The sequence below is a fragment of the Eptatretus burgeri genome, chromosome 11 (genome assembly GCF_056783735.1).
Source record: "Eptatretus burgeri isolate ZD-2024b chromosome 11, Ebu_testis_v1, whole genome shotgun sequence".
Lineage (NCBI taxonomy): Eukaryota > Metazoa > Chordata > Myxini > Myxiniformes > Myxinidae > Eptatretus > Eptatretus burgeri.
Window position 1 is genome coordinate 100,063,474 of NC_140971.1, and position 20,580 is coordinate 100,084,053.

At 45.1% G+C, this 20,580-nt stretch overlaps 1 protein-coding gene and 1 long non-coding RNA gene across 4 annotated transcripts in view; one reads left to right on the top strand and one right to left on the bottom strand.

Moving 5' to 3' along the window:
- Positions 1-20,580, top strand: part of LOC147017759 (cysteine-rich secretory protein LCCL domain-containing 2-like) — a 206,943-nt gene that overhangs the window by 138,102 nt on the left and 48,261 nt on the right. The window lies entirely within an intron of this gene.
- On the bottom strand, positions 1,752-15,460 carry LOC147017760 (uncharacterized). The gene is made up of 5 exons (XR_015049621.1): positions 11,811-15,460; positions 8,182-8,257; positions 8,011-8,074; positions 4,628-4,723; positions 1,752-3,098 (listed from the first exon to the last, which is right to left on the bottom strand). It is a non-coding gene; the product is annotated as an uncharacterized LOC147017760 (long non-coding RNA).

Below are 20,580 nucleotides of genomic sequence, written 5' to 3' on the forward strand. Positions count from 1 at the left end.
TAATAAGAATCGCTAATTTCTTAAAACTTTCAGGTTTCCCTCCAGATTGACACTTACTTACTCCACAAGATCTGATCCTCAAATCCGAAATCATATTTTGATGAAAGACTTTAATTAGTCCGTGAGAGTACAGTATATTGTATTTCCAAGGTAAGGCATTTTTAGTAGGCTGAATCTTAACGTCAGCAAATACCCCTGTAAAATGAAGTTGGGCTGACCAAGGATAAGCCTTTCATGAAGGTAAGCTGTTAATTATCTTCAAATGGGGTGTTTAAATTAACCCAAACACCCAGTTTTCATTCACGTACTCCCTTGGAGTTGCCTTTGTGTACATGCAAAGTTTTGGGCCGTTAGGTTTCATGGCAGAGACACCCAAACTGATTGACACACTGACACACACTGACATTTATTTTTTAGAGTAGCCAAAATAACTCGTCGCTTTGCTGAAGGGAACAGTATGGCGGGGGAAGAGAGAGGAGGGGATGGAGAGAGAGAGTTTGGAGGAAGGTAGAGAGAGAGAGGAGGGAGAAGGGTAGAGAGAGGGGGGAAGGAAGGGAGAGCTCGGGAAGGGAAAGAGGAGGGAGGAGGGAGTGAGGACGGGTGGAGGAGCTCAGAGGGGGCGAGTAAGCAGAGGGCTAGAAAGGGGGGAAGAGCGAGGAAGGGGGGTGGGAAGAAAGATGCCTCACTAAACATCGCAAGACACCCCAGGAGGTGGGAAGGGGTGGGAGCAAAGATGAGGGGGGAAGTGGAGAGGAGGTAAGAATGAGTGGAGGGATACTTGATTTGCGTTTGGTAGTGGGACTTGTGGAGAAGGGGGGGGGAGGGGTGCTAATGCAGGAAATGGGGTACATTAATACAGCACATGGTGACCGTTGGGAGATGTCCATGTGGGGTGGAGAGGGGGGGTTTGGGAGGTAAACTTGGGAGGGGAGGGAAGGCAGTGTGGGGGAAGGGAAGGCAAGTCAGCATAAGGGGAAGAGAATGCAGTGTGATGGGAGAGGAAGGTGGTGTGAGGAGGGGGGAAGGAAGGCAGTGTGAGGGAAAGAAAATGCAGTGTGAGAGGAAAGGAAGAGAAAGCAGCATGAGAAGGGAAGGGGGCATATGGGGCGGTGGAGGGAAGGCAGCATGAGGGGAAGGGAAGAGCAAAAAAAAATACCGAAACAACAAAATTTTCTTTGTAACAACATTCAGGTGCTATAAAAAATCTGGGCAGGAGCATTTAAAACCCACACTATTGACCTGGCAAAGGCCTGCCTGCATGCTTGCTCGCATATGCAGCGACCTTTGTATCCCTCCAGCCGGCTCACTCCGAATCCGATTTGTACATACTACACGATGGAGAAGCAGTTTAAATTTCAAAACTAAGCCAACCGTCAGGCCTTAACAGAGGGGGGGGAGAGAGAGAGAGAGAGAGAGAGAGAGAGAGAGAGAGAGAGAGAGAGAGAGAGAGAGAGAGAGAGAGAGAGAGAGAGGAGAGAAGAGAGAGGAGAGAGGAGAGAGGAGAGAGGAGAGAGGAGAGAGAAGAGAGAAGAGAGAAGAGAGAAGAGAGAAGAGAGAAGAGAGAAGAGAGAAGAGAGAAGAGAGAAGAGAGAAGAGAGAAGAGAGAAGAGAGAAGAGAGAAGAGAGAAGAGAGAAGAGAGAAGAGAGAAGAGAGAAGAGAGAAGAGAGAAGAGAGAAGAGAGAAGAGAGGTGAGGTGGGGTGGGGTGGGGGGTTCCGGCAGATGTGACGTCCAATTTAACATCCATCCAAGAGACGACACACATTGTTGAATCACCCTGCCTGTGAAACACCGGGATGACAGTTTATTGCTGGTTCAGGATTCCAACCGAGGCTAGACAGCTTAGAATGAGTGTGCGTGCCTCTCGTCTATCCTGCCGTGATGTGGAGATTCATCACTTTGTAACAACTCAAAACATTATTTTACTCATTGTAATCAAATAATCTATTTTGCCTTCCTAACTCTGGAATGTCCCCACTGACAACCTTGCCACCGTATCATCATCGAAGCTTGTAGAGCGTTCACCAAGTGACTTAACCACTCAAAAGCAAGCACTCCAACAAATCTATGAAAGAAACTTAAAAAATTGAACATGTAATTTTTTTAGATGTACCTATCTCTGCCAAAGTCTTGGGTTGTATCATACCTATCTACACTGACGCACCGCTTGACAATGCATGGCCAAAGCAGGGGAATGGGCCCTGAATTTTGTTAAAGTCGATCGATATTTTCAGACAGTGCAAACATTGTAGAGTGCTTGCCAAGTGGCTTAAGCACTCAAGAAAGCACTCCAATAAAATGGTTTATAAGGAACGGCTGGCTTGGCAAGCGATAAGCGATCGCCGAATGGTCATATAAACAACATGCATCTTGGATGTCAGGCAATGTCCGAATTGGACAAATGAACACTTTTTCAGCAGTCTGATTTTTTGCTGAAGTCAATAAAGAAGTTTAAATTTTGTAATTCGGCTGAGATTAAGAGATTCTCAAGGTTGTGACATGTGCAAAAATGAAATAAAGCCACCAACGCTGGCATCTCCAGGCGTTTATTTATACTAGTGCATGCCCGTATGTGCATGCCCGTACGTGCGTGGCCATACGTGCGTGGCCGTACGTGCGTGGCCGTACATGCAAAAAAAAAAACTTTCAAACCGTGTGCCAGAAACAACAACCACACGGGCTGTTCCTTCGCTCTCGCGTGCCCTTACATGCGTGGCTGTACGTGCGTGGTCGTATGTGCAAAAAAAAACTTTTTTTTTGAAACAACCACACAGGCCATTCCTTCGCTCTCGTAAACGACGACTGAATTGGGGCATTGTGTTTATCTATAAATGCGCATAACAAATCGATAAATTAGAAGAATACAGTGAGTCATCACTATCCAGAAGTGGTGTCTGCCCGTACGGAATGTTCACGTGCATTCCACGAATTATCGCTTGCATTGAAGTAACAACTGCTGTGATACTTACACAGAGTTCATTGATATTCATCTTAAAATCAAGTTTACCTCCCTGTCTTTGCTTGCCATGACATTCGCTGCCATTGACCATTGACCATCCTACGCCACGGTGAGGCGACAGGGTAGGATTTGTAGGAGACCTGAAAGTACAGTGTCATTAGGTATTCCATGTTCAAATTGTTTTAGTTTGAAAATAGTTTAAAAGAATAGTTTGCAAAGCATACCACCAAAATGAGATTTATTTCGTTGGCAAGCATGTTGAGTAGAGCTGAATTCCTTAACACTTCCAAAGGCCACACCGTTTTGACAATTGGAAACAAAAAAAAAGTTGTGCACTTTTTTTGATAAATTATTTTCGGAACAATTTTTCTTCAATAAATAAACAAGCAGTCATAGACTGGTACTTACTAAATCGTCAACTTGACCTCTGACCTTGTCTAATAAAGGCTGTCTCCAGAGAAGATAGCAACGAAAACCAGAAGTTTCTACGATGATTCTGTACCAAACCATCAAAAATCGTAACGCCGACTGAAGCAAAAATCTCCATTTCTCCATGCAATTATTTAATATTATTTTATCAAAGTCACAAAACTGTAATATTCGGCCATCCACCAACAATCTTTACATAATCCGATGGCTTAGCGAGTCAGGAATGCGACGACAACCTTTATTGGGATTAAAAAATGACTTTTAAACACCATCTTTATCGAAAACACAGTCAGCGCGCACACGGAAAACCTTTACGTGATCAACGACGCTTCTGCTCGAGCGCGCTGCACCAAGTGACGAGCCGTGACGCGGCGAGTGAAATATTTTTTATACAATCTTAAAACGTCTCCAAAACATCCGATTTTTACCAGAATTTCGACAGCCGAGTTTTAAGCGTCCTAAGCGATCGCAAAAACCGAAGACAAAATTAAAATCGAAGTTAAAACGAACTCGTAATGTCGACCGAAGCAAAAATACTCCATTTCTCCACATGAATTTATGGAATTATGTTTGACCTCACTGTGACCTTGACCTTTGACCGATTTTGACCAAAATCTAAGCAGCGCTAGCCATCATCCTCCTGAATCACGTGATGTAATTTGACATTGGTAGCTTCTTCCGTTCTCGAGTTATCGTGCCTCCAAACAAACACACAAAAACACACACACAAACAAACACAAACAAACAAACAGAGGACGGAAGTCATCAATATACTTACGAAATCTTTAGATTTCTAAAGTAACAAGCAGTCATAGACTGGCACTTACGAAATCGTCAACTTGACCTCTGACCTTGTCTAATAAAAGCTGTCTCTCGAGAAGGTTAGCGACGCAAACCAGAAGTTTCTATGATGATTCTGCACCAAACCATCAAAAATCAAATGTTTGACCTCACTGTGACCTCGACCTTTGACCGATTTTGACCAAAATCTAATCAGCGCAAGCCATCACCCTCCTGAATCATGTGGTGTAATTTGACATTGGTAGCTTCTTCCGTTCTCGAGTTATCGTGCCTCCAAACAAACACACACACACACACACACACAAACAAACACACACACACACACACACACACACACACACACACACACAAAAACACAAAAACACACAAACAGATGACGGAAGTCATCGATATACTGACAAAATCTTAATAATAATAAAAATTGTCCACATGTACACACCTTTATCTCGTTAGCACCTCTTCATAAACAACATTGCTGAGGAAACGGTGCTTCTTTGTTTCCTCGTCCAGGGCAAGAATGCGGAGGCTGCTGGATCTGCCAACGTTTTGATAAATTATTAGTTTTAATGGCCAATTATTCAATTAGCACCAACGTATTTTGCCTTTTCGCAATCTAATCACAAGGCAAAACACAAATAGAAGAGAAGAGAAAAACAAAAAAAACTTTCAAACAACCACACAGGCCATTCCTTCGCTCTCATAAACGATGACCTCATTGGGGCATTGTGTTTATCTATAAATGCGCATAAGAAATCGAGAAATTATTAGAATACACTGTCATCACTTTCCGGAAGTTCGTACGTTGTAACCCGTAATGGGGAACGCGGTTGAGAATTTCTTCCCCATCAGCCACGCCTACGCAGCAACATGTCTTGTCATTGGTTGGTATGTAAATGGCCAAAACTTTGGAAGCACTTGTACGATTAATATCAAACCTTGAAAAGGCACATACTCAGGTCCCCAGCAATATACCTGGCAAGTTACAATGAGATCAGACCAGTGGTTGACGAGAAACAGAGGTCACACACACACACACACACACACACACACACACACACACAAACACACACACACACACACACACACACACACACACACACACACACACACACACACACACACACACACACACACATTGCTGGAAATATAGATAGATGAGCATTGCAATGTATCTAGCGATTTGGAGGTACTAGCACGTGCCCGTACGTGCTAGTAAAAAAAAAAAAAAAAAAAAAAAAACTTTCAAACCGCAAGTCAGAAACAACAACCACACAAGCTGTACCTTCGTTCTCGCGTGCCCGTACGTGCGTGGCCCGGAAGTTCGCATATCGCAGTTTTGATTATTTGCAATTTACTTTTAATGGCCAATTATTCAATTAGCGCCAAAGTATTTTGCCTTTTCGCAATGTCATCGCAAGGAAAAACACAAAGAGAAGAGAAGATAAAAAAAAGAAAAGAAATAAAAACGTACGTGCAAAAAAAAAAAACTTTCAAACAAACACACAGGCCGTTCCTTCGTTCTCTTAAATGACGACTGGATTGGCGCATTGTGTTTATCTATAAATGCGCATAAGAAATCGAGAAATTATTGGAATACACGAAGTCATCACTTTCGAGAAGTCCGTGCATTGTAACCCATAATGGGGAACGTGGCTGAGGTTCTCTTCCCCATCGGCCACGCCCACGCAGCAACGTGTCCTGCCATTGGTTGGTCAATAAATGGCCACAGCAACGTGTCTTGTCATTGGTTTGGTAAATAAATGGCCATAACTTGGGAACCACTTGTCCGATTAATATCAAACCTTGAAAAGGCACATCCACAGGGCCCCAGCAATATACCTGGCAAGTTTCAATTAGATTGGACCAGCGGTTGTCGAGAAAGAGCGGTCACAGACACACACACACACACACACACACACACACACACACACACACACACACACACACACACACACACACACACTGCTGGAATTATAGATAGATGATCATCAGGCATTCAATGATATGTGTGGGAAAGTGAAAAAAAAAAACTTTCTTGAAGAAATCATTGTGGCCTGTTCCAAGTCAAGGCATTGTTGAGCAGACCAAAAACAAATGGTGAATGAAGACCCCAGCAAGGGGCAGCGAGGTGACCAAGGATGAGCTTTGATAAGGGATAATTAAATAAGGATGTTACTTATCTTTAAAAGCGATGTTTAAATTCATCCAAACACCAAATTTTCATTAATTCCCTTCCTTGGGGTTCTCTGAGTATGCATGCAAATTTTCAGGCCGCGAGATTTCATGGTTTTGGAGTTGAGGACACACACACACACACACATTTATTATTATTATTATTATTATAGACTAGCAGGGGTACCCCGCGCTGCCCGTTGCTATTCTAATCCTGTTGGCATTTTGAAGAAATCTATTTTTTGTTGGGGACATAAAACACTTCCCCACACTCACGAAGGAATGGGATCGTGGATCATTTAATATTACCTTTCATATTGCCACAAAGGCTTCGGAACTACGGAGCGATTTCAAGCTATAACAGCACTTTTCAACATCACGGTGTCACCAGATCTGCCTCCACCCACTTTACTCCGTCATTATGCATACTTGTACGAGTTGTACCAAGCTTGATTTAAATCCCTGAACCTAGATTCAAAATAATAAATAATTCTGGCTGCCAGACCAGGCGTCCGATCAGTTTGAAATTTAAAACATATATTCCCCATGCCTACTAGTGGTTCCCTGGTTTTCTTATCCAGCTGCTACTAGGTGAGTGCCCAGGGGTATTGCCCCTATCTTTAAAGGTTTGTGGGTAAATCCAATATGGCTGCCAAACCATGTAACCTATGATGTCATAGTTGGAGAACTTTTTGTTCCTCATGGATCGCCTCGATCTGTTCAGCCGTTTCGGAAAAGATTTTTGAAGGTTTGTATGTTAAAAACAATATGGCTGCCGAATCACGTGACCAATGATGACCCTCAAAATTTTTCATACTGATCAGATAAAGCGTTCGACGTATGCAATGATTACATCACAATGAAGCCACCTATGACATCATCAAAAACAAATCACACTTGTTTCCTGTGGGGATTGCTTCACATGTGCGAAGTTTCAATTTTTTTCTATGGAGCGGTTTCAAAGAAACAGCGGTCCAAATTTTTTTCCTTTTTTCCCACGTGGCTGCCACACCACGTGACCGATGACATTATAATTATTTTTTTGAACATTCCTCATGAGTCGTTGCACCTATGGTGAAAATTTTGTGTCAATTGGATAAGCAGTTACAGAGAATACAGACAAAATTATCATAAACAGACGGACGGACAGACAACCCAAAAACATAATGTCACCGGCGACTTCAACAGCGGAGGCACAAAAAATGTGAAGCAGAGCTCCCTGCGGAAACCAAAGATAGGCAGTTTAACATTAAAAAATGGCATGGAACTAAAGCATGAAGCAGAGCTCTCTGAGCAAACCAAAGACAAGTAGTGGTACATTCAAAGTACATCACCCCCATGCCAAATAAATAACAAATCCTCAAGCACGCACCATCACCGCGGTGCCGAAAGCACCTAACAATGCCACCGTACAGCACATGGAGATGGAATTGGGAGGGAGCAGTGTACAATAATTGATTACTTGATTAATTACTTAATTAAAAATAAATAAATAAATAATAATCAAGTAGTAATTGATTTCTCAATTGCCGAATGGCATACCTAAACCACCACTGTTTGATCCGAATCTGTAACTTTTTGAAAATTTAGTAATTAATCGAAAAATGAATAATTAATTGATAAATTGATTCATCAATAAATCAAAAATACCTTTACAGCCAAATCACTTGTTCACCGTCGTGTCCAAATATCAGCTTCGCTGCTCAAAAGGTGCCTGAGATATTGCCCAGTTGAGAAATAAAAGAAATAATTAATAAATCGAAAATAATTAAGTAATTAATCAATGAATGGATTAATCAAAAAAAATTTTTTTTTAAATACCGTTTTTGCCAAAGTACGTCTTCACCTTTGTCCCCAAATCTCAACTTCCGAGCTCAAAGGATGGCTGAGATATCGCCTGGTCAAACAAGAAAGAAGGAAAGAAAAAGTAAAAACCGAGTACTCCCTTCCTTCAGTGCCCAGCGATGACGTCATGCATCACTTGGATATGGATATGGCATTGGGAAGGAGAGGTGTACAACAAGTAGTGGTGCATTCAAAGTTCCAGGCGATGGCGCCGTGCAGCACATGGAGACAGAATTGGGAGGGAGCAGTGTACAATAATTGATTGATTTTATATATTGTTGTGGATTCTTGCCCGCCGGTGTGCGAACGACCGCGTTTAACCAATAGCGGCCACTTCACCCACCTAACGGACAATCTAGTCGCAGCCATCCGGATCAAACGCCGGAATCCCGCTACGGGTGTGTTTTAAGATGCACACCACAGCCAAGTCAACACTCTACCCGCACTACAGGGTCAATCGCCGAATTGTCAATATACCTAATTAATTGCGCGGGCAGACTACCGAGAGACTGTACCTCAACGGGGCCCGCTTGAAACGAGCGGCTTAAGCAGCTCGCTCCGTTTTAGGATAACCGAGCGGGGTGTTATCGCGAGGCCCCGTTGGACCCGATTCTATTATCGGTTATTTAACAACCAACTATATTCCGAACGCAGAACGGCAGCTCAATTAAGGGAAGAAGACGCAACGAACGGGTGAACATTTGAACAAGCACATTTATTTACAAAGCACACGTAAACAGTGATGGAGTCATGCAGGTAAGCAAGTATGCAAGGCCAAACACACACGCAAGTATACAACCAACAAAAGCAATGCAAAAGAGCTACTACCGTCTATCTATTATGTACACAATGCACTTAACAACAGGTTGACTTATGGACATGGCGCCACAACGTTCACGCAAAAAAAGCAAAGGAAAAACCCCAAATTACCAAATGTGACCAAATTACCTCGTGACCGAATTACTGTGACCAAATTACCCAATGACCGAATTACTGTGACCAAATTACCCAATGACCGAATTACTGTGACCAAATTACCTTGTGACCGTTTTACCATGACCAAGTTTCCGGTGACCAAATTACCGCGCCCCATATCCTTTACCCTTCTCAACACATCACATTTAAGATCCCATTAGACATGAGGATGGGGCTAATCTGAACATGCATTTAAAACTCGGTTCGCACTATCATGACGCGCGGCACGATTGAAATTGTGGTCTTAATTGTGGACTAATCGTGGTGATCCTATCAGATCTTATCAGATCTTGAGGTCAGTCGTGACAATCATGTTAATCGTAGAAAATTTTTGAACGGTTCAAAATTTTTCTACGATCAACAAGATCAATTGTCAATCGGGATCATCGCATCAGATCGTAACAAAGCACGACAGATCGTATTGCATCGTAACAAAAAGCGACAGATCACATCTAATCGTGCTTCCTAATCGTGGTGATCGGGATCGATCTTAGACAAGACAAACACCACGCTCTGTGAGACCACGATTTCAATCGTGCCGCACATCATGATAGTGGGAACAGACTTTCAGAGAAATTCCATGATCAGCTACGAATGGCCAATCGTGGCGTTCGTAACGGATCGCACGACAGTGGGAACCTAGCATTAGGAAATAACTGTCTGAGGACCTGGATGTGTGGATGCATTCATGAGACCGGATTCTAAACTCCGTAACAACATATATATATATATATATATATATATATATATATATATATATATATATATATATATATATATATATATATATATATATATATATATATATATATATATATTTCGGCACGCCCCTTTTTTTGTTCCACCATCAGATTTTTGTTACTGCATGAAATGAAACAAGCTTTGACATATATAGTAATGATATTATTGTCTTCCTTAAGAGGCCCCTCAAAATTCGTTTTGATGATTATGGTAGTTAAACAGTTCATGTTCTCCATTTGCAAAATGGGAGGAATTATTGCACAAAAAAGAAATAAAAATGTTTCCCATTTTTTAGAGGACCACTAAGATGAGTTTGGCTCATAGAATCACGCTCCATTTGGGGAGAAAACAGTTGAGTTCATACCTGACTAATTTGCACTTTCTATGTGCCGTAGTTTCTTCAGAAAACCATGACTTTCTGACCAGCTAAAATCTACAAGATATGAATATGTAGACGAAACTGATCCGGCCTTTTGGATCACTTTAAATAGGGTGCCCTGTAATTTTAGTGCGCTCTATGGATCCTCCGGAACTCACGAATGGTACACGTTGTGTAGTCACTAAACTACGTGGTAATGTCATCGAAGTGGAAAACCTGAATGATAATCAATGGATAAAAAATGATATAATATATTGTTTAAAATACATTCATGCTATCTGTCTTTTACCATATGTTGCCAGTGATGCCCGTCGAAGAAACAAAACATCAAAATCTCTTCACCAGCCCCATGGAACTGCTGCATGGTTCCAACCAGGCATTTCAGTCTTCCCTCAAACAAGCCACTCTTTGTCATCCACTTGTTTCAGGTGCGTTTAACGCTCTGCCTGTAATGTCTCCACCACTCTTTTTCCAGTAATCACCCAAATCCACTCGTGCCACTCATGCTTTCTGTCATCTCTCAATCTTGCAATCACTTTCAGTACAATTTCCAATCAAAATTTCTTACATCCCCATATGGCCTGCTTCTTTGGCTCATTGGAAGGGGAGTGAGGGAACGAATCCCTCATTACCCATGACATGACCACGCTGCCTTTCCGCCACGACTCAAAGGGGTCACGCCTCAATGGGGGTTGTGGTCCACCCCCTCCTTTTCTCCAGCGTTCACGGAAGTCAGGCAAACCCCAATCGGTGGAATGGCCTCGCCCTCTTCTCCAGGGCTCACGGAAATCAGGTAAACCCCAATCGGTGGAACGGCCTCCCCCTCTTCTCCACAACTCTCTCAAGACAGATAAACCCCACTCAGCTAGCCAAACCACTCGTGTGCTCAGAAAGGTCTGAAGACCAAGTGACACACGCCAGTGCCGCCTGCCACTCATCTTCACTCCACGCCAAAGTTCCTCTGAGGCTGATAGAGAAATTAAAATCCAATTTCTAAATTGGATTTCTAAAATCCAATCTCAAACTGCTCCTGGATGCAGCACCTCCAACTCTGTAAGAACCCATGCGGAGCTGTCCATTATGGTTTCCGTCCCCTGGCTCAAGTTCTGTCTTGGTGGCATTTCTATTTCCCCTTGCACCTCAAACCTATTTCCTATGTCACCACTCACTCCACGCTCAGGACTCCCACACACAGCAGGCTGCACACATTCCAAGGTTATGTGTTGACATTCCACACCTTCAACCTTGCCTGTGCACTGACCAACTGCCTCGTACTCCAGGGCTACATTCTCGACCGCCAGGTGACTACCCACACACTTCGGCCTCGGCAGCACATACCGGTGCTGTAGTCTGGACTGTGGGCTCACAGCATTCATTCACAGGCACTCCACACACACCTTCAGGGGTCACGCATACGTGCACCCCATCGGACAGAGTCTCTTCGTTAACATAAAATTCAATTTCAACCTTAAGCTCATCGTCCGCACCATGTATGCATGTACCCACGTACCTGCTTCGTTCCAGTGTCACCTCCGTCCGGTCGCTTCTCTCCAGCAGGTTGCTCATCATTGGTTCACCACACTCCTCCGGGGCTGTCAGCTCCACATGCTGGACCTGCTCAAAATGTATCTCACTCGTCAACAACACGCATGCTCCCTCAACGTCTCCATCACCAGGGTTTGCTCTAATTGTGGTGTCATCCGACGAGTGATGTCAATCAAGTTCCGCACCACCAACATTACTCCCTGTGGTGATGTCACACATCCCATATTATTGTGCTGTTCTACTTCCTGGCTCCATTTTCTTTTCCATTCGAGTCGTTCTTCCTCTCCGAGCCTTTTTAGTTGTTCGTTATCTTTCCGGAGTTTTTCCATCTCCGTGGACTCCAACTTTGCTCTCTCCTTGAGTTGGTCAACCACAAATTTGTACTGTTTTTGTTTTCTATCCCACCGTCTCTCATGTTCTTCATTCTCCAATCTCTTCGTTTCTTTCATTTTGTTGATTTCCTTTTCCTGTTTCATTCCTTGTTCTTTTTGTTTCTTATCCCACTGTCTCTCTTGTTATTCCTTCTCCAATCTCATCGTTTCCTTCAATTGGTTAATCTCCCTTTCCTGCTTCATTCTTTCTTTCACTATCTCCTCGTACTCCAACCTTGCTTTGGCTTCTAACTGTTCAATCCGCACAGTGTGGTTCCTGAACGTTTTATTCTCCGTTCTCTTTCTTTCCACACTTAACATCCTCAGCTTGTTTTGTAATTCAGTCTCTTTGTTTTGGTGTTTCTGTAACTCAGAAGCTTTTTCCCATAATTCCTTCCTCATCTGCGCACCTCTTTTGCATTCTTCCTCCCTCATGTCGTCCATTCTCTTACCGTATTCCTTGTTAATTTCCAGTTCATGTGCCAGTACATTTCCCATGGACTTTAATTCCCGAAGCTGTTCGGACTTTTCCAACAATTCTTCCTTCCTTTTCTCCAGATTTTTCTCTCCTCTTTTTATCTCCTGTTCCAGGCTCTCCCTTATCTGATTGCCTGATCTTACCTCTTCCTTCAGTAGTTCCAATTCCCGTTTTTCCTTTTCCAGCTTTGTTTTCCATTCTTCTTCCAAGCTCTTCCTATCCCGGGAGTTACTAATTTGCTCCTCCTCTATTCTTCTGTTCAATTCGCTCTTCTCTTGTTCCAACTGATGGGTACTCCCCTCCACTTTCCTCATTTCTTCCTGTAGTTCCTTGAAGTGTCTCGACTTTCCCAACAATTCTTCCTTCCTTTGCTCCAGATATTTCTCTCCTCTTTTTATCTTCTGTTCTAGGCTTTCTCTTTTCTGATTGCCTGATCTTACCTCTTCCTTCAGTTGTTTCAATTCCAAATCGTGTTCACCTTTTTCCTTTTCTAGCTTTTTTTTTCCATTCTTTTTCAAAGTTCTTTCTATTCCGGGAATTACTAATTTGCTCCTCGATTCTTTTGTTCAGTTTGCTCTTCTCTTGTTCCAACTGATGGGTACTCCCCTCTACTTTCCTCATTTCTTCCTGTAGTTCCTTGAACTGTTTCGACTTTTCCAACAATTCTTCCTTCCTTTGCTCCAGCGATTTCTCTCCTCTTTTTATCTTCTGTTCTAGCTTTCTCTTATCCGTTTGCCTGATCTTACCTCTTCCTTCAGTTGTTTCAATTGCAAATCGTGTTTCCGTTTTTCCTCTTCCAGCTTTGTTTCCCATTCTTCCTCAAAGCTCTTCCTATCCTGGGAGATACCAATCTGCTTTTCCTCTATTCCTCTGTTCAGTTCGCTCCTCTCTAGTTCCAACACCCTTCGGGTAAACCACTCTACTTTAATCATTTCTCTAAATAGTACCTCAACTGTGTTGGCGAAGTCATTTTCCAGCCATCAAATTCGTTCCTGTGCATCGGCCAATTGTTGTGACTCCCGCTTCGTGTCGCGCCGAGATGGAGCCGCACCGCCATTTTGCGACTCCATTTTCTTTAGAATTTACAAGTTTTTCCTCAAATCCGCTCAAGCATAAAATCAAATCAAATTTGGACCGTTTTTTTGTAACCAATGTCCGGGGTGCGAAATGCACCACTGGTCCAAATATCCCCCTACCGACTACCAATAGTGAACACAATTGGTGTTCTGCAAATTTACGGAGGTGGAAGCGGAGAGTTCGTCGTCCCACTCCTGACATCCAGTGTTAAGGATTCAGCGACGGAGGGATTCTCAACCCACTCCGGCCGTCTCCGGGATCTATAACGCCGGCCGGCTCAGCACAGGCCTCGGGTCACGCGCCTTCAATCACGATACCAACGTAATCCTTGTACCTTGCCAGTTGGGGAAATAGAATCCCTGGTTACAGACTGGTTGTGTCAGATGCTGAGTGTTTTCTGCCAGTCTGTAACCATTTTGGTTTTAAATGCCAATCGAACGGATCGTTCCTCGACGCGACACGAATTAATCCATAGCGGCAACTTCATACGAATTAATCAGATTTATTGGGGAACATCGGGGATCACAACACAAGCAAAATTCACGACAATGGTTTTCTGAACAATACTCAACCCATTCTTAATTAGGGAAGCACGGTCTTGAGGTTTCGAGGGTTCGCTACTGAAATATTCCTTATACAACACATGCAGACAAAGACAAACAGCATGCATGCAAGACAAGACAGAGTACTTGGTGAGGTTTCATGGACAAGAGGACAGTGTCAAAAAGCACGAATGTCGCTCGCAACAGGCGGATGTCCATGGATTCGAACTCCCAGCTCGAACCACGCCGCGTGGAAAAATGGCGCTTGTCCTTTTGTCGCAGACCTCACGCACACGGTCTCTGCGTGCTCCGGCCCCGCGCAATGTCGACGGCACAAATCCGCCAGATCAACGATGGGCCTCAGCCGATCTCCTCCAGGGTTCAGCATATAAATGCAGGCCTGGCCCGTTCACCAGACAAGGCCCAAATCGAGGTGCCGGACTCCGCAGGCAGATAGACAAATGTGTCGGGCCGTGAGGTGATTAAGTACGGAGGCTCTGCCTCTCCTCTCCTGCCTTCCCGCCTTGAAGCCCGACTTCCGCTTCGTCCTCTCAGTTCCTCTCTCTCTCTGTCGAATCACCTTTTCTTTCTCGGCCGATGGCAGACTCGACCCTCAGGTTCCGCGTTCTCTCCCGGCCAATTCACCACTGCCTTTCCTTTTCTTTCTCGCCTCGAAGCCGGCTGCCGTCCCTCTCACGGCAGAATCCTCGACGTACAGGCAGCCTCTCAAAAGCCCACTGCCGTTTCTCAAAACTCAACTCCTTCGTTCACAAGTTTTGAATCACGAGCACACTTCGCAAGCGACTATTTCCACACACTCGACCCTTTTTCTGAAGCCTTCGTTTCCTCTCTCGTTTGCACGCTTCAAGACACAAGCCCGCCTCTCTCGGCGAAACCGATAAACTCCTCCCCCTTCACATCACTTCCTCCCTCCAGCCACACCCTCTCTCCAGGCCACACCCCCTCAGCCGACTGGGAGGGCCTATCCCGGGATGGGGTAGGAATAAGAGGGATCTCTCGTTCCACCACCAACGCACAAACAATAAAACAGCCTTTTATACCTCCCGACACATATAACGTACACTTTACCAAACATCCTAGCTAAACAGGCATTTAATGGGGGATCTGAGCTAATCCTATATTTAGTAGTCCAATAAGGGCCATTTCCATAACTATATATATATATATATATATATATATATATATATATATATATATATATATATATATATATATATATATATATATATGAGCAAAGTACCCGTCTTCGACGGGTAATTCATAACTAAATGCATATGTCGGTTACTCAGTTTCTGTGGAGTCAATTTTGTTACGAACGGGTCTCTTCGGTTGTCTACTGCAGCACATTTTTTAAAACGTTCCTCGTTTTCTTGTCTGGGGCATTGACGTGCAGCTTTGATCTTGATCCAACTCTTGATGCCGCAACATACAACATTCCATGTGAGAAAACAGGCGAACGCAGATCTAGTCCGATTATGTTGAACGTCTGTCCCTGTACTTTGTTTATTGTCATGGCAAAGCAAGGTCGTAAGGGAAATTGTAATCTACGGAACTGGAATGGCAGGTCACTGTCGGATGGTGTAAGTGGTATGCTTGAAATCAATGCATGTTTTCCTGCTGCCGGTCCATTAATCAGGATTACTTCAATCACGTTTGGGCTAATTTGGTAGACTGTACAGCGGGTGCCATTCTTGATATTTGGTGGATCCAATGAACGTTGAACAATAACTGGGCAGCCCACTTTAAGCTTAAGTTTGTGTGGTGGTATCCCTGACATTTCAATGGAATTCAGAAATTCAACGGGAAAGTGCACCGCTTCCTGCGGAGTGAGTGTAGTGTTGATTGCATTATATATCTTGACTTCTCCTGGGAAGCGGTCAATGACGGTAGAGTTGACAGCATCCACTGTTTCATTTAGAGGTGCGAGTATCACTCGTTCTAACAACCAGTTGTTGTCGTTTGGAGCACGTCCTGTTTATCCGACATAGATTTCCTCGATTAATTTGGATGGAGTTTCGTGCTGGTGGATTCCTTCTGGTAAAGGGATGGTGTCCGGTTTATTTTCAACAGGGTAGTTACCGTCTCCAATGTTCATGAGGAGGTCGGTGTAATTAGCAGCGGTGAGGTGGTTTGTAAGCTGTGCTCGTACGTTGTCATACAATCGGTACGTTGTAACGTTGCGCCATAACGGTGTTCACTTCAGCGTCGCATCGACGATGTTTGCATGTGTTCCTTGCTTCACAACGGGTAGTATTTGGCGGAAGTCTCCACAGAACATTACCGGGATACCACCAAATGGTTTTGAATTTCCACAAATATCCTGTAGTGTCCTATCGATCACATCATACACAACCCTGTGGGTCATTGGAGCCTCGTCCACAATAATTGCTTTGGCTTCGTTCATCACTCCAGCGATTGCTGTCCCTTTTTTCATTGAGCAGGTTGGTGTATCTTGTTTGTGAGCATTCAGGGGTACTTTGAAGGCGGAATGTAGAGTACGTCCCTCTGTGAGTGAAGTTGCGGCTATACCACTCGATGCTGTAGCAATAGCGATATGGCCATTTGATCTGATCTTTGCGAGAATTAAATTCAAGAGGAACGTTTTACCTGTCCCTCCGGGACCGTCAACAAAGGTGATACCGCAGCGCTGTGTGTTTACTTTGTCGAGAAATAGTGCATATAGTTCTCTCTGATTTGCCGCCAGCTGATGCTCGTGGTTGTTGATGTACTGGTTTTGTTCACATACGTCGAAATTCGCGTACCGAACGTACTCCTGTGCGTGGTTTGCGGCCGTTGTACGGTCAATGACAGGAAGGTTGTAGTTATCCAGAGTTTGACCTCCTTGTGCGAGGATGTTGTCTTCTATTTCCATCAAGCAAAGATTGTACATTTCCCCTGCGTGGTCGTCGTTAACATGAACGTTGTGGGGATGGAAAAAAAATCCTCTGCAAACGCAGCTTTATGATCATTCCAGAGTGTGAGTGGGTTACTTGGTTCACAAAAAATCAACAGGACAATGAATAATTTCCGAATACTTTGCGGGCTCTGTCCAATAGTTGCCTCTCGCAAGGTATTATGCAGATGGTTATCATCCTCTGCAAGTCCCTTCGCCAAACATGCCTCTCAAAGTTGGTAGGATTACACCTTCATGACTCCTGAGATCTTCGAACGATGTCGGACCATGTTCCTGGTGAAGCATCATGCGTAAAAAATAGCACTCTGATTGTTTTGGATTGACCGTGTAAACTCTACCGATAGCAGGGCTTCTGAATACACCAGGGAATTGTGGTTCTGGAGTTCCCCTCTTGCATCGATTCCACTTTTTGTTGCAAGAATCCCACGTGTAATACTCTGGGACTTCGTGATAAGTGAGTGTTTTCGCGAACTCATCCGTACGGCAAATGGTGAAGAATTCTGTCAGAGTTGTCTTTGGTGGTCCCATTCTGGTGCGGGCTTCAGCATTGCTATTGTCAAAATACACTCGCTGGCCATTCTCAGGTCAGGTCAGGTCAGGTTCGATCTGTGACCTGCTACAGGTACCATGTAAACCTGTACTAACCTGTTCCATGGTCGGGTTGTCGGCGACTAAACCGTCTCCCCCACCAGGTTTTCTGGTGAGGAGGGTGTTTGGATATGGACACCCAGCAGGATTAAAAACAAAACCTGCCAAAGGGCGGAGGAGCTCCTTGTGAGCCAACGGCCATCCATATCTAGTGCCCAACTGTGTCTGCGGACGTCCTCCTGCAGTTGGGTCACTTCTTATTAGGAGGTTGGTGGCAGGATTTGCACTCCGGCCACCGTAAAACCCTTCATTCCGCAAAACGCAAAAACGCAAAAAAATCTGAAAACCCACTCCGTGGGAGTACCTCCTGTGCAGCTTCCCTTCGCAGGGCAGCTCACCGGATGACGGGATTGGGGCAAAGCCTTCGGGACCCCAATCTTTGATGATAGGAGGGAAACCACGGGGTAACATCCCTGGGTCAGATTGCGGGAGAGTGTGTCGGAGTGGTGCTGAGGTGTCGTCCACCAGACGGCGGTCTCCTTGGGTTAACCTGAGGCGGTCCCTTCGGGTGGGTGCCTGGAATGTCCTATCCCTAAGAGAGGATGATCACCTGTCTCTGTTATCATCTGAGCTCAAGCGTTTGGACATCGGGATTGCAGCTCTCTCTGAGGTTCGGAGACCGGATTGCGGCGAGATAATGGTGGGTGGTTACACCTACTATTGGTCTGGTCGCTCTGATGGTTACCATACCCAAGGAGTTGCTGTAGCTGTGTCCAATAAGCTGACCCCAATGATAATTGAGGTAACACCGGTCAATGAGCATATTATGAGATTAAGGATTCGTCACTCCTTAGGTGTCATTTCCCTGGTCTCTGTTTATGCTCCGACTGAGGTGAGTGATCTCACCATGAAGGATGCATTCTACGCCACACTCGAGTCTGTGGTTGATCAGTGCCCCAGACGAGATGCACTTCTAGTCTTGGGGGATTTCAATGCATCGACTGGAACTGATAGGGATGGTTATGAGGTGTGTGTTGGTCCCCATGGGTCAGGAACTATGAACCAGAATAGCACTAAGTTCCTTGACTTTGCAAGAAGTCATGGACTTAGGGTGGCTGGTTCATGGTTTCAGCGCCCACAAGCTCATCGCTGGACTTGGTATTCCAACGCTGGCGGTGTGGCAAAGGAGATTGACCATGTCCTCATTGACGGTCGTTGGAGGATGATCCAGAACTGCAGGGTCTACCGGAGTGCTCAGTTCCTCAATACTGACCACTGGCTTGTTGTAGCAACTCTAAAGCTGCAACTTAAGTCCTGGAGAATGGTACCATCCCAGCCTTGACTGGATGTTGCCAAGCTCAGGGATGAGAGAGTAGCTGAGGAGTTTGCGAACAGGCTGAGTGGACACTTGGGGGGTCTGGGTGCTTTGGGGGGTCCTGAAGAGTTGTGGAATGCCTTCAAGACCACCGTCCTTGATGTTGCCGGTGGATGCCTTGGAGCTCACCGCAGGGCAAAGAAGAATTTTGTCTCTCAAGGGACACTGGATACCATTGACCAGAGTCGCAGGGCCAGGCTGAATGGCAGAGCTGAGCTGTTCAGGGAGCTGAGGCGTAAAACTGTACGTGCACTGAGGGTGGACAAGGAGGCCTATGTGCGAGGAATCTGTGAGGGGGTAGAGCATCACCTGTGGACAGGTGATTCTCATCCCGCTTACAGGGGAATTCGTGCATTACGTTCATCCAAGCCCATCCCTCGGAGCACTGCAGTTCGAGCACAGAGTGGTAGGCTCTTGACAGAGGTGTCTGAAGTGAAGGCCCGCTGGGCTGGTTACTTTGAGCGGTTGTACCGGGCTGATCCCCCAGCTGTCGAGTTGGACGTCAAGGGTGTTACAATCCCTGTTGCTGACCCTCGATTCAACTGTGGTCCACCTTCGCTTGTGGAAACACGGGCTGCGGTGAACCAGTTGAAACGGGGCAAAGCTCCAGGGATCTGTGGCATCCATGCCGAACTTCTCAAGGCTGGTGGAAATGCTGCACTCGTGTCGTTGCATGCAGTTTTGTGCTCTGCCTGGAACACAGGCATCATCCCAACTGACTGGAAGAGGGGCCTTGTTGTCCCTCTCTGGAAAGGGAAGGGTGATCGCCAAGACTGAAACAACTACCGAGGGGTGACGCTGCTCTCAGTGCCGGGCAAGGTCTTTGCTCGGATAATTCTTGATAGGGTTCGCCACCATCTGCTTGAGCACCAGCGTCCAGAGCAGTCAGGCTTTACACCAAAGAGGTCAACGATTGACCGTATCCTTGCACTTCGTGTCCTCACCGAACGCAGACGAGAGTTTCGGCAGGGGCTGCTTGCAGCCTATGTTGATCTCTGTAAAACGTTCGATTCAGTGAATCGGGATGTCCTCTGGAGGATTCTTGGTCTTCGTGGGGTGCCACCAAAACTGATCGATCTGATGTCTGAACTCTACTCTGGTACTGAGAGTGCTGTGAAGTGTGGTGGTACCATCTCTGACTTATTTCCAGTTGTTACTGGAGTTCGTCAGGGATGTGTACTTGCCCCCACACTTTTCAACACTTGTATGGACTGGATTTTAGGGAGGATGTCGGAGAGATCAAGTTGCGGTGCATCGTTTGGGAATGTCAAGATCTCGGACCTTGATTTTGCAGATGATGCAGTCATCTTTGCGGAGACTTTAGACATCCTCTTGGGGGCCCTCGAGGTGCTGAATGAGGAGTCGGAGC